At 37.8% G+C, this 14,275-nt stretch overlaps 1 long non-coding RNA gene across 2 annotated transcripts; it reads right to left on the bottom strand.

Annotated features, from left to right (window-relative positions):
- Positions 1 to 7,255: 7,255 nt before the first annotated feature.
- LOC144984146 (uncharacterized) lies at positions 7,256 to 8,888 on the bottom strand. 2 transcript variants are annotated; one of them, XR_013647814.1, is made up of 2 exons: positions 8,251 to 8,888; positions 7,256 to 7,623 (listed from the first exon to the last, which is right to left on the bottom strand). It is a non-coding gene; the product is annotated as an uncharacterized LOC144984146 (long non-coding RNA). The 2 variants fall into 2 exon arrangements; XR_013647813.1 differs by lacking the exon at positions 8,251 to 8,888 and adding an exon at positions 8,059 to 8,241.
- Positions 8,889 to 14,275: the final 5,387 nt, after the last annotated feature.

Below are 14,275 nucleotides of genomic sequence, written 5' to 3'. Positions count from 1 at the left end.
GTAACAAAATATTTCACAAGGACTCAGTGATGATGGAGAAGGCATGGGGCATGGAGGCAGGACAAACTACTCCTCTGGGAGCCATGGGGGAGCGGGGACGGACCGAACTTATGACCCGTCCCGTTGCGGAGACGCAACTGAGGTAATGGAAACTAACTGATATTTGTGAGACAAACTTCCAACGCAACGCAGATGCACCGCAGACAGACTAGTGTAAAGCTAGGGTAAGGACACCACACGACAACATCTCCAGTATGTCGGGTCATAAGTGCGTGCAACATATATTATCCCTACAAATACTATGATACACACCGCATACACAACAATTGGACATTCAACTTTTATGACCTTCAGGTGTCTGCACGAGCCACAATGGAACTGCAAGACACACCCCCCTTTAAGATGCAGCCACACCTGCTACAACTTTCCACGGGCCCGGACAACCCAAAAACCTGCAGCACCCATGCGGGTCAACACCTGTACAGGTACATGTGACTAAGGTTCAATGTAAAGGAAAGCTTAAAATGAATACTGTAGTCGGGTGGATCAACAGGACCTCTCAACAACTTGAAATGTATGTAAAGGTTTAAGGCTGTACTCTCTTTGTCATAAAAAGTATCCAATCTTACTGACTTTAAACACATTGAATCCTGGAGCCACATAAAGAATGTGTAGACGGTTACTACAACATCCTGACTGCAGTTGGTGCTGCTGGCAGAATACAATTACAAGGTTTATGAGGCCATAACTTAAAGGAAAACCATCTCTTAAAATGTACTTTTATATTCTTCGTCTTTGCTGTTATTTTCATTCTTTTGAATTAGTTTCACAGATACTTCTCGCAATTGGGAAAAAAAGCACATTCATAATTTCTGTTGATTTCATCATAGCAAGGCAATGATGTGGGAACAAAAACCTTATCAATAGGACATTGTTTATGTTCAATGGAGGCACAGTGGGATTTCCTTCTCTGTGTTTTGTGTTCGCCTTTGCCCTGCGGTTCGGTTGTGTGCGATTCAGCATCCTTCTGCGGCCCTGTCAAAGTAATTCCTCCCAGGAGCACATGAAAGTCATCTTCACCAGACCTGCAGGCACAGTCAGGCTCACTGCCTCATAAATTTACCCCACGCTATGCAGCTTCTATCGGTCGGGTATGCTGGAGCCGAGGTGGCATCGTCTTAGATGGTGAAAAAACGCAGCTCCCTTAAATGGAGCCATCAACTGAGCAGTTTATAATCAAAGGTGTTTCGTGAGAATCAGAATTTCTTCAGAGGGCCATTATATCAGAAAATGTTTAACGTTGAGGTCAGAACGCAGATTTGGTGGGTTTCAAAAGTGCTGTCTTTAATGCAAATGTGCACATTCCACAATCTTTGTATTACTGAGGAATGCAAAATACTCGAATTACAGTAATCATCAAGAAACATGAGGTATTTGACTCCAACAACAAATAGAAACTAAAAATGATCTACCTTTTATGCTCATTCCAGAAATTCTAGTAAAACATGGCACATAAACCAGTTAGCTGCCTGTTTGCTGTAACAGCACATGCCCAGCTCCTTCCCCTCAACCAGCAGAGACTGTCTGAAGCCAATCGTAAATCGGAATCTCTTTCTGTGAATATTGACAGAGCAGTATTTTGTTGTTCCTTTGAGCGTCATGAATTTCAATAACCTGGTGCTAAATATTGAATTTCATCAATAAAATGAGTTACTTGTACAACTCCTTCATGTTCATTTGGATATCAATGGATTTATTAGCACTTACTGGGTTTTAAGATCTATTTAGATGGTGTTGCAGAGAAAAAATGTCAATTGCAAATTTTGGATATTCTTCATGCATGACTGGAAGATCATATTTAATCAGAGAAACGTTTCTTTGATCAGCATGAGGAGGGTCAGTTTTGTAGCTTCTTAGAATGTTTTTTTTCAAGTCAGTTTAAATAGTGCCCGCCACAATAAAACACCACCTGCTTTCTTTGTCTTGTGACAGCTGCTGACCTCATGCATAATGCATTTCTCAGAGTTTGCATCTGGACGAATGCAAATAGCAGTCAGCTATTGACATGTTGGTATGCCCTGTGGCAAAAATAAAACATCCCCAATTCCAACTTTAGAGATAAGCACTGTCAGAGCACTCTGAACCCATCTCTGCCAAGATGTGAGCATAAACAGTCAGGTCTAACCATATTCTTAGTCAAAAAATGTTTTTGTGCACAAGAATCGCAAACATGTTGGCTCTGTAAAGGATGAATTTAAGATCTAAGTTGGTTAATTTAATTCATATCATGTATTTCTTCCTTTCTACCTTCTGGCCTTATACAAGAGGGAATATGCACTTCCTTCTTTTGACTGGATGGTCTAAAGACACCGGGAACGGCAAGCGCTTAATGATCTGCTGCATTAAATTCTTTCTGCAGTTAGAATGAATGTTTGATCAAATAGTGGGAGTTAAGTACAGTGAGAGTTTTTGACAAGCTTTGCCTCTTTTAGTAGTAGTCAGGATTGACATTGCCACCACAGGTCCAAAGTTCAGTCAAGAGGATTGTACCAGAAAAGGCTTTTGACTAACACTAAAGCCACATCAGACATTGACAAACAGACTAACACAACAAAATTAATGTCAAAATACTGATGCTGTTGACCTTCTGGGTGCTGCTGGAAAATGGACTACTGTTGGTCAGAGAACAAGAGGAGGAAGGCCTGAGAGAACAAAGGGAAGGCAGGAGTGTAAGAATAAGAGTGAGAACTTTGACTGCTGTAACTTTGAAGCTGCGCTGACATCAAAAGGAATTTGAACATCAGGCGATTCCAGATTCTGTGTTGAGCCACTGTGGCATTATTTGAGCGGTGGTGTGGCAGCAGCACATTTCAGGCGTCGAGGTGCAGCATGTCCAGAGTTCAAATAACTGAACTTTGGCAAAGAGTCAGAGAGATGGAAGTACCGCTGAAAGCGGCCGTCACTAAGTCGCAGCTCCTGCAGTAGATGGTGAACCTCGAAGTACTCTGAATGATCTCATGAACCCAGACATGGAGACGTGTTTAGCTATGCTTTTGTAGAGCTCTTCAAAATAAAAATAAAAAGTTCTCTCTACATAATCAGTGTCTTTCATGCATTGTAAATGAGAAATTCAACTAAGAGGCAAAAACGTTAGCTCCTCCCACACACATCAGGAGCATCGTTTATTAATATTTTTGAGGCATGAGACGCAAATGTGATTTACAAAATGTGTTTGGTGTGAACACAGCATAAAAGAGAAAACCCAGAGAGTTGGTCAAAATGATGTAAAGAAGAAAGATGGATATCTCGTGTGTGTAACCCTTGTGCTATCCTAGGTACTTTAACATTGGGAGTTGGCTCATCTAGACCCACTAGACAGTGCTCTGAACCTTTTTACTTCAATGATTTGTGATCTTCACTGGTGTCCATGGATTACATGAAATCTTTCCACCTTTATCCACCTTTGTCGTGGTAGGGAGAACACGTCAATGTAAGGGTGGGGTCATCTAAGATAGCAGAAGGGTTAAGAAGTTACCAGGTACAACCTGTTTTATCATGGTGTGAAGAGAAAGAAGAACGGAATGGAGTAAATCCCTAAAGGTGACGTTTGCTAAAAATGTTCAAGAGAGGAAGCATGCATCAGATAGGTGGAGAGTTGAAGGTGTGATGTTGACTTATATCAGTGGTTAGGGTCCTCAGGTAGGGTGTGAGCTAGAGAAGAGGGATAAATTCTGAAAGGGGATTGATGACATGATCGAGGGTATCCCTGAAGGTGAGGTTGTGGTGATTGGAGACTTTGACATAAATGTAGGTGAATGAAACAGGTGACCGGGAATTGATGGGTAGATTTAGTGTTCAGGGCAGAAAGCAGAGGGACAGATGATTCTTGACTTCACAAAAACAATGATAAGACAGTGGTAAACACATTTTCTTCGAAAAAGAAGTGCACAAGGTGACTAATAGGAGTGGATGGATGGACACAGAATTACATTTTATGCACACATTGTAAACGCAAAGACATCTAAGTTGTGGTGGCATGAAACACGGCATGCAGCAAAGAATGCTGGTGTGTGAGATGACTGCTAGTGAATAAGATGAAGAGGACAAGGGTCGAGCAGATGACGTTGAAAAGGAAAAGTGTTGATAGGCTTTCAGGTATAGGACTTGAAGCAGGCTTTTGGAGATCAGGAGGTTTTTCTGGATGGCTGGACAAAGTGGTCAGGAAGACTGGCGAGATGGTACTTGGTCGATCATCTGGAAGAAGCTGAGGGAACTTGATCGTGGATGTATGAGTTTAGCATTGTTCAAAGGGAGAGATTTGGTGAAAAGCAAACTCCATCAAGACAAAGTATGTGTATATTAATGAGAGAGATTTATGTGGAATGATGAGGTTACAGGGAGTAGAGGTGAAGTAAGTAAAGGGCTTTAAATACCATATTTTATTATAGGATAATTCATCTATATTATTTTCTGTTTTTGCATAGTTTGGCCATGGATGTGACTTATACTAGGGGGTGGCTTATTTTTGATTTTTTTTAATAGCAAGTCCACAAACTGGGCTGGAGAGACGAAAGTACGGCTGAAAGTGCTGTCACCCAGACCCAGCTCTGCACTACAAGACAAAAGATTGATGTTAGCTTCTCCCACACTTGAAGGGAATATCTAGTTTATGAAGACATTTTTGGACAAGCTTTGAGCATCGTATTTGACATGCAAGAAAAAATGCAGCAGACACAAATTTAACGCGTTAAGAATAAGGCAGCGGACGTGAATTTGACATCGAGTTCAGAGGGAACAAAGCATTACACCGGACTTGGCAGATTTGTTCAGAAACGTTGCACTTTTCTTTTAAAAGTTGGATTACAGAGCACTTATATATATTTTTTTCTTCTTTATTGTGCTTTTCCTTTCTCCTGTGATTTATACTCCGATGCAATTTATAGTCCAGGAACAATCCAGGGCAACACAGAGAGTGTGGGAAAGAGGTGAAGAAGTTTGTCACAATTGGGTGTGAAGGTGTGAATCAGGTGTGAAGTGTGACAAAAGAGTTTTAGCAAAGATGAAAAGAAAGGTGTAGAAGATTGTGGTGAGAGAAGCCATGCTGTTGGTTTTTGAGACTGATTAAGAAATAGGAGGCAGAGCTGGAGGTAGCAGTGCTGGGGATGGATGGACCTTTGTCAGGGTCAGTAATTTGTCAGATCCTGATGTAATTACTGTGGAAAAAGCTGACTTGTAAATCTTTTGTCTCACAAAAGACAAATAGATAAACAGACGGACGGACATATAGATTTAGGTGATAATAACAAAGTAAACGAGGTGATGTGAGATGCAGTGATGAGTTAATGACATTAGGTAACATAAGTGTAAGGAGAATATAGACATAATATATTATAATAACTGGTATCTACATAAAGTGAACAGACCATATACAGGCAGGGATAAGACACTTAAGTAATAGAACCCACATAACACATGCATATGTCCTGTTAGGTGTCATTTGTACGGTGGCCCTGAAGTGCAAAGCATTCAACAAATCACTCGATACAAAAACATTTTTAAGATCACAACAACAATTAAAAAAAAAAAAAAAAAATTAAAAAGCAGCATTACATTTTAGAAAACAAAACAAAATTTCAGAAACCAAAACTTAAAAAAACAAAAATGACAAAAAAAAAAAAAAAACATTTCAGAAAACAAAATTAATTTCCAGGAAAAAAAAGAAATAAAAAATGAAAACATTTCAGACAAAAACAAAAACCAGAAAAAAAATGAAATATTAAAAAATGAAAAACATTTCAGAAAAAAAAAAATTCCAGAAAAAAAATGAAATATTAAAAAATGAAAAACATTTCAGAAAAAAAAATGAAATATTAAAAAATGAAAAACATTTCTGAACACAGAATGAATTTCCAGAAAACAAAACGAAATCTTCAAAAATGAAAAACATTTCCAAACCGGAAGAGGCAGGTACTATGGGACAACACTGATTGGATGATGATTTTTGTCAATCATTTGAACTGAAAAGTATTTTAAATGAAGCGATGACGGATTTTATCGTCCAAACAACAATGTACTATAATAATCCACTTATTTCCCATTTATATATCAAATAAAAAATGCAGCAAACTGTTAATGAACTTTAAAATAATTTTTTTAACATTTCGCCTGACACACGGTCACCCGGAAGTAGTTTGTGAGCACTTTTACTTTGAACGCTGTGCGCTAATGTCTACGGCTGCGAGGTTCACGCTGTCAATCATCTTTAGGTAAGTATCAATTCTGTGATCTTTTCTTTTGTCAGTCACATGTCTCTAAGGATGTTAATTTTAGGATGTTAAAGTGCTGCTTTGAAAAGATAATTTCTTTTTATCTTGCGCATGCGCAAAACGAACCCGATGGAGACGAACCGTCTTCACATGATAGCCGTTCCCGTTTTCGGTGACAGCATGAGAGAAAAAGCTCCGAGCCAGCCTGATTCTAGGATTTATACAGTAATTATATGGCATCAGTGTTGCTAAAAATCGACTTTAAGACTGAAATCAGTAAACAAGTTCTTATGGGAAATAATATTAAAGTGCATTGTATATTTTTGAACCATGCATATACATATACTGACACTTAAAAATGAACTTTAAAAGTTTATAAAATACTTAATTGAATTAACATGTGATATTTCTGCAGGTGAAGTTTCTCAAGGCGAAGTTCCAGAAAGGTTTGTGCTGCAGAAGAACAGATGGCAGCTCTACATGGGAATACAAAAAGACTAAAGTCATTCATATCATTGTGCAGTGTAAAGGCAAGTCACCATGATTTATGTGCAATGTAATCAATAAATATTATTTAACCTTAATATCTAATTTTTTTTTAAGTTGCAAGTCCTGTAAAAAAAAGTCTTTAACCTGCTGCATAAGCCTGATTAGTTGTAAATGATGCAGTGGGGAGTGAAAAACGAAGCATAATTCCTGGCTTTAGCGTCGGGCTGATGATCTGGAAATCACATCTGAGGAATCGCATCAAACACTTGTACAACTCCAAACAACTTAATGTTCCTTTAAGCAAAACTCCAGTTTAAAATGTTCATATTAGACTTGCTTCATTTAGGAGTTTTTCCATGTTTACCATTTTAGGTTTTAAAGCTTTATTAACAAAGATGATGTTTGATTTTCAAAGCTGTTGTATAGAAATGTTTCTTTGTCAATGAAAAAAACTGAATGCTGACGTGAGGATTGTAATAATGGATATGAAAATAAACAAATTTATTTCATAGCAAATGCAGTATATTTATTGAAAACTTAACATGAATACGTTATTCAATAACAGAAACAAAGAAACAGTTGTGGATTTTCCTTTATGGGCTTCTTCATGCAGTCAATCAAATGTTGCGCTTACAATCAGCATTTACTCAGCGTACCTGTCAGTCACATTTATTAGAGGAAAAAATGCATCTGGGAAAGTCTGTTTGTGCTTAACAACTATATCAAAAAGAGTCATGTCAGGAAAGTTTTGTCCACATTGCTGCTCAGCATCACATCCAGAGGAAGATGCACAGGTAAGGGGACCCCAGTTCCTGCTCGTACATGCTTGCAGCTTCCTCTGCACTGGACTCCAGCTCCATTGAAATCCCTGACAGAGATAAATTAATAAATTAAAAATCCCTGACAGAAAAACATCAGCTGCCGTTCATCTTTCATTCAGGAAAAAGTTGAGTTCATCAAAATGAGGAGAAAATGGGTTAAACCAGAAATTCATTACGGAGGGGTCAAAACACCAAACTCAGAATAAAATACATTATTTCAGTCTTATAAAAAATAGATTCTAAAACAATTTGGTATTCCTCCTCTGCCTGAAAGACTAAAACGTTTTTTTTTTAAAGATTTATTTTACACTACAGACTTTGCCACCTTTAGTTACACACCTGGACGTGTCTGATGATGTGCACATCCAGTCATTTACTGTCATGTTTCTGTGCACTGACACACTCTAAAGTCACAGATCTTAATAGTGTGAATAAGAAGCATTCATAAATGTTATTCTGAGACACAAACTGCTGCAGTTTACCTGACAGCTTTGCTGATTTATGCTGCTGGTACACCTGTCTGAGAATCCTGCCCACGTGACCCCCCCTCTCCAGCTGATGAGGTAACCTGTCATTAACGCATGACTGAAGGATCTTGGATCTGTCTGTAAACACCCTCTTAGAAATCGCGTTTAACGCTACATTTATTAGATCAAACAAATGTGCCTCCATACCTTATCTGTGGACGGGACTGCATTTCCTGATGTCCGCCGTCTTTAACACCCATTTCTTCGCAGCTGCTGCTTTAGACATAATCTTCTCACGACATTTTGAAACATTTGTAAACCTGGTTGGTGTTGATATTTCTGCGTGCGTTCTGTCATCACATCCGCTAAATATTCAAAGATTAACGTTTATGTTAACGTTTTACCGTCCCTTTCTTTGTTTACCTGCAGAACGGACGTCATCCGCACAAACTACTTCCGGGTGACCGTTCTGCTTCAGACGAAATATTCAAAAAATAATTGAAACCTTCATTATCTGTTTGCTGCATTTTTGATTTAATATGTAAATGGGAAATACGTGGATTATTATAGTACATTGTTGTTTGGACGATAAAATCCGTCATCGCTTCATTTAAAATACTTTTCAGTTCAAATGATTGACAAACATCATCCAATCAGCGTTGTCCCATAGTACCTGCTTCTTCCGGTTTGGAAATGTTTTTCATTTTTGAAGATTTCATTTTTTTTTCTGAAATGTTTTTCATTTTTTAATATTTCATTTTTTTCTGAAATGTTTTTCTTTTTTTTTTTTTTTAAATGTTTTTCATTTTTTAATATTTCATTTTTTTTCTGAAATGTTTTTCATTTTTTTTATTTCATTTTGTTTTCTGGAAATTATTTTTTTTTCTGAAATGTTTTCATTTTGTAATATTTCTTTTTTTTTTCTGGAAATTATTTTTTTTTTCTGAAATCTTTTTTTCTTTTTTTTCTGTTTTCTTTTTTATGTTTTGGTTTCTGAAATTTTGTTTTGTTTTCTAAAATGTAATACGCTTTTTAAATTGTTGCTGTGATCTTAAAAATGTTTTTGTATCGAGTGATTTGTTGAATGGTTTGCACTTCAGGGCCACCGTACATTTGCCTTGATCACACATCATTAGTTCTTCTATTATGTTTTTGTCTGTCTGTGGAGCAGATCCGAGCTAGCAGCCTGCTGCTGCTGAAGGAGCTCCTCTGTGCTGTGATGTGCAGAGGGGTGACTGACATAATTGGAGATGGCGAGTAGCTTTTCTAGTGTTCTTCTCTCTGGAACAACCAGGGCTGAAGATGTTGAGGTTTTCTTTGGGAGAGAAAAGGATAGACAGGATCAGGAATGAACACATCAGTGGGACAGCTCATGTTAGATGTTTTAGAAATTAATGCAGGGAAGAAAGATAAAAGTGGTTTGGACATGTTCAGAGGAGTGGCAGTCAGGAAAGAGGCCCAAAGAGGGGTTAGAAAGATATAGTGAAGGAGGACAAGAGGGTGGCTGGTGTGACCGAGGAGAATGCAGAGGACAGGATTAGAGGGTGGATGATTTGCTAAAGTTACCCCTAAAGAGAGCAGCTAAAGAGCAAAGCAGAAGGATAAGTCAAGAGAATAGTTGTCAGATAGTTGGTATCTACAAAAGTCTGATGAACACAGAAGTTCATGGTTTTCTTAGTGACAACTCAGAGCTCAGGACATGTAGCCACCAGCCAAGACAACACATTTATACTAACCCAAACCTGGCTGTGCTTGAGAGTAGGTGCAAGGATTTTCTGCTGAAATGAAAAGAGAACATGAGAACCAATAAACTCTACAGTCTTATCAGCTTTAGATGTTCTTCCAGAACTTGTATGTCTTGTTCAGTCGCTGTTTGAAATGCTAGTTGTGCTTGTATGTATAAAAGAAGCTTTGTTCAAAAAAGATGAAAAGGGAATTTTGTTTGTCCCTTCTTTATCTTGGCATGAACATGTCTGTGTGCTCAGATAAGCATACGTAGACAGTATGGCAGAGGACCTGAAGAAGCTTCACTTTCAAGACATTGGGCGGTTAAACATTGATACCAGTTCTACTGTGTACTTTATGCAGTGTTATTTTTTTGCAAAATTCTGTTCAGACATTTCAGTCATCTTTTGGAAAAAATGTTTAATGTTTAGTTATAGCATTTTGAGCATACTTTGCTTTGGCTCCTTCTCCATATTGCAATGTTTTTGTTTCTGTTTTTGAAGCTTGAAACATGTTTTGACAAAATTTACTTGTGACTGAACTCCAGCATGGACTTCATGGACTCAAAATGCTGTACAAGTGCTTTTGTGACATTTAGAAATGCCAATTACTTCTCCAGGATCATTGCTGATGCCACCAACACAAAGCCTGAAATGTTTGAAACTTTTAGAAGTCTGCACATGGACTGGCCAGGGGCGGAACTATGAGGGAGCAAACTTTAATTAAATAAATAAAAATAGCAAAAAAAAAAATGAAATAATACATATGTCACAAAACCTTAATGATGTGGTGCAGACAGTGAATACAAGCAAATGAAACCTTTGTTTCAGAGTCACAGAAAAAGATTTTTCTCTTCCTTTTGTGACATAAAAAGTACTTTCCTTAAGCCATAACTGTGCTTTGGGTGGCTTGGGAGCATTTAATTAATCACCCATGGCTGCTAAGACAGTTTACTTCTGTAAAAGGAACTCTTGATTTCATGCACTGGAGCATTCATGCTAAATGTGTACCGTCAGTGTGCCACTTGATCAAGCCTAATTAATAGTGAAAGGCCAAACCATGATCACAATTAACGCTGAATTAATTGTGCTGCCCTGAAACCACACAACGCGTGGTTAATGAAAGCCAGAAATAGGAGAACACGTAGTTCTGCAGGTAAAGCTGCACAGACACACGACTGTAAGAGGATTGGAACTGTTCCAATGAGCAAGCTCCGGAGTGCTGGTGCTGCAGGTCTAATTCAACAGTCAGACAAAGTTAATTTCTTTGTGCTGAGCTCAGATGAGAGCAGGATCCCTATGGATCAAGATTAGGCCAAAATAGATGACTAACCCCACCAATTCCACCTGCATCAGACGAGGTGACAGAACCGACCGGCGGTAATTTGACACCACAGCTCACACACTCTTCCTGCGGTATGGCACAACCATCATCTGGATATTAAAAGGCAATAGTATAAAAGAGTTAAACATTTGTTTCTTATTCTTCTTTTGTGCTGAGTATGTGAAACTATAAGAGTATCCAACTAATTCTGCTGTATATTGGAAAGCAAAAACAAACACATTTGTTTTTATTTGCAAAATGATGTTGTCATGCATTGTTCAACATGCCAGGAAAACTCTGAAACACATAAGTTAATGAGCAGGAAAATGATTTCAGTGTATTACAAATTATTATTCATTTCTGTCCCAATTCTCTCGCATTTTTGTTCAATAGTGTATGAAATGCTTGCTGCAGGCTATTGTCGAATGCATGAGCTGGACTTATAAAATGAAACACGGTAATGCTGAAAATGCAGCAGGGGTGCCTGTTTACAAATTATTCAAAGCATAAGTATTGTTCTTGGTTTATTGCATGCAGTCTGTGTTTCCACCTGCTTTTTTCTGATTGTAGCCCTGGGCGTCATGCTGCTGTGAAAGGTGGACCTCATGGAAATCAGTGCACCCAAATGGCATGGACAATTAAGACATGGTAGACAAATAAATTAAAAAACACAAAATCATATTGAAAGTGGAAAAAAAAAGTTAAAGAGGTTATTGTTTGCAGGGAACATCCTTAACTATTATTAGACTATCATTCAGTTTTCAAATCTGTATTTTTTTGTCACATGAGCTCTGAAGCCGTATAGTCACACCCTAGCAGCTGGTCTGCACTGTTGATGGTCAGTAAAACCCCAGCAGGAGCTATCAAAGCTGGGGTGCAGGTAGAGGTCAGGACTCTCAATTTTAGCCGCCTTAGAGCGCAGCAGAGTGGAATTTGCACACAAGGAACGCCAACAGTAATAATGTGACACTTGGGAAAAAGGATAAAAATAGCGAGGCTTAAAGCAGCTTTAATTTACAGATTTATTTCATACCAACCCGTTACTCAACCAGAAGGTCCAGGGGAAAGCAACTCAAGTTAAATGTACATTTATTGTTATTTATTTATTTTATCTTTGGCATTCAAGAATTATGCATAAGTAGAATGCTCATTTGACAAACAATCTGGTTGGTTAATGGAATGTTTTTTCTTTTTTTGTGCTAAAAGCTTGCACATCTTTTTTACAAGCACAAAACTTTAGTAAATCAGGCTCTTATTGGTCTATGCATGTAATTATGTTTTAATGTCTTTATAAATAAAGTGGAGCCAACTAACGTTCATGCTTTCGTGATTGAGATCCTTGTTTAATGAAGCAAAATGGACATGCTTAAAGCCTCGGCCTTACTGCAGTTAAGTTGGAAATGTTGTCCCCTCAATTCATTAAACCTAATCACAAAGCTGTAGTGAGTGTTTTGAAAACGTCCAAAGGGAAACACGAAAAGAATTGTTGGAAAACTGTGTAAATGCAATATTTGGATATGGGTCACTTTTAAAAGATGATGTAAGCGGGTCATCAAAAAAAATCGGATATAGTCAGAAAATCGGATTTGGGCATCAAGACCTGCAGTGTAAATGCGGCCTAAAAGACTATAAGAGTCATGGTACCTCTGGGAGTCCTCTCCCCCCTCCCTTCTCTATCTCTCCATCCACTGATTGGACCCAGCACTTCCCTCATCAACCCTGCAGTATTTTAGATGGCCGGATTCCAGTATTCATCGCCAGTTCGTTGCCTACTATGGTGAAGTACTTGGTCTCATGTGCACCTCGTTATCTTGTGAACCTCTCGTTTTTGCTGAACTTCATAATCAAGTTATCATTCCTGTCTGTAGGACAAACCACACCCACCAAGTGCTGACCTGGGTTCATCTCACGCTCCTGATCTCTCAAGTCATCTCGACGCAAAGACCTCCAGCCACGGCACTTTGCTACACCATGCTCCGCCATCTGCCCGACTCATCCTCATTCGCCTCGCCACAGCGAATCCACAACAAGCAAGAAGATTACTTACCATCTGGTCCTCACCTCGTCTCAAACTCCTCCAGAGGTTTCCTCCACAAATCTCCTCGTCTATATCCAAGAACAATAAAACCCTTTCCCTGCCAAGCACTTGTGCGTGATCTTTCCGGGTTTCAGCGATTGGGTCTGTTCTTGTCATTGTTGGTCATGACAATAAGACAGTTTTGAGCAAAAACATTAATTTAATTAAGTGAATGTAAGAAGGTTTTCAAAAGGCTTTTCTGATTTATATTCTTAATATTCCACATATTGTGAACAACTTTTCTCTCCTATTGAATCTCCTTGTGCTCAGGGAAAATGTTTTTTTGAAGGGGGAAAAGGTTAAAGTCAAAGAGCTGCAGGAAATGTCAAAAGAAAAACAAAGCTGCAGTTAAGGGACAAAGTGAAAAAAACAAAAAACATCAGGAATGCTTTTTACATTTTAAATTATTGCATCTTCCAGTGTATAGTTTTTCTTTTAGATTTTAATTTCAATGCAATCTCTTAAATTCAGATTCCAGAGATTACTTGAAACCCATAAACCCATTTTAGATATCAAGTTGTTCATTTATTATAAAATAAAGAAAAAATTAACAAAAATGAAAGAAGACAATGAAATCTTTCTTAACTACTCGTGAATAGTATTTTTTGCAGTAATGCATACAAGTATACACATTGCATTAAATTCATTAAATACAATGATAATTATCAAAGAAAGTCGAGCAAAGTTTCATCTGTTTCTTGAAAGAGTGGAAAAAGGCAAATTTATATAATCCCATCCCTAATGAATAATTTCTTTTTTTCTACATACAGTGTAGTTGCTCTAATCCAGTTCTCATCAGATCAACTGTAGATTATTTATCAACTAACAAAATGGAGAGCTTATTGATTATTCTCGGTAAACATTCTTACATAATTTCAGTGATTAATGATTATATATCAATCATCAAATCCACTTTACTTCTAACATATCATTCTGGTTTAATTGTATCACCATTAAATACTTAAATACAAAATTAAAAAAAGACCCAAACTGATAAGATAAAAAAATAAATAGTGTGTTTAATTAGGATTTGCCAGTAATTAACTAAGATTGATCGCATGAAGGATTACAAGCACAAATCATGTTTAGTCAAAGAAATTTAAGAGT

Source organism: Oryzias latipes, chromosome 15 (genome assembly GCF_053564925.1).
Source record: "Oryzias latipes strain Hd-rR chromosome 15, Olatipes_Hd-rR_3.1".
Lineage (NCBI taxonomy): Eukaryota > Metazoa > Chordata > Actinopteri > Beloniformes > Adrianichthyidae > Oryzias > Oryzias latipes.
The sequence above is the reverse complement of the archived record's forward strand: the minus strand, read 5'-3'. Positions and strand labels throughout refer to the sequence as shown.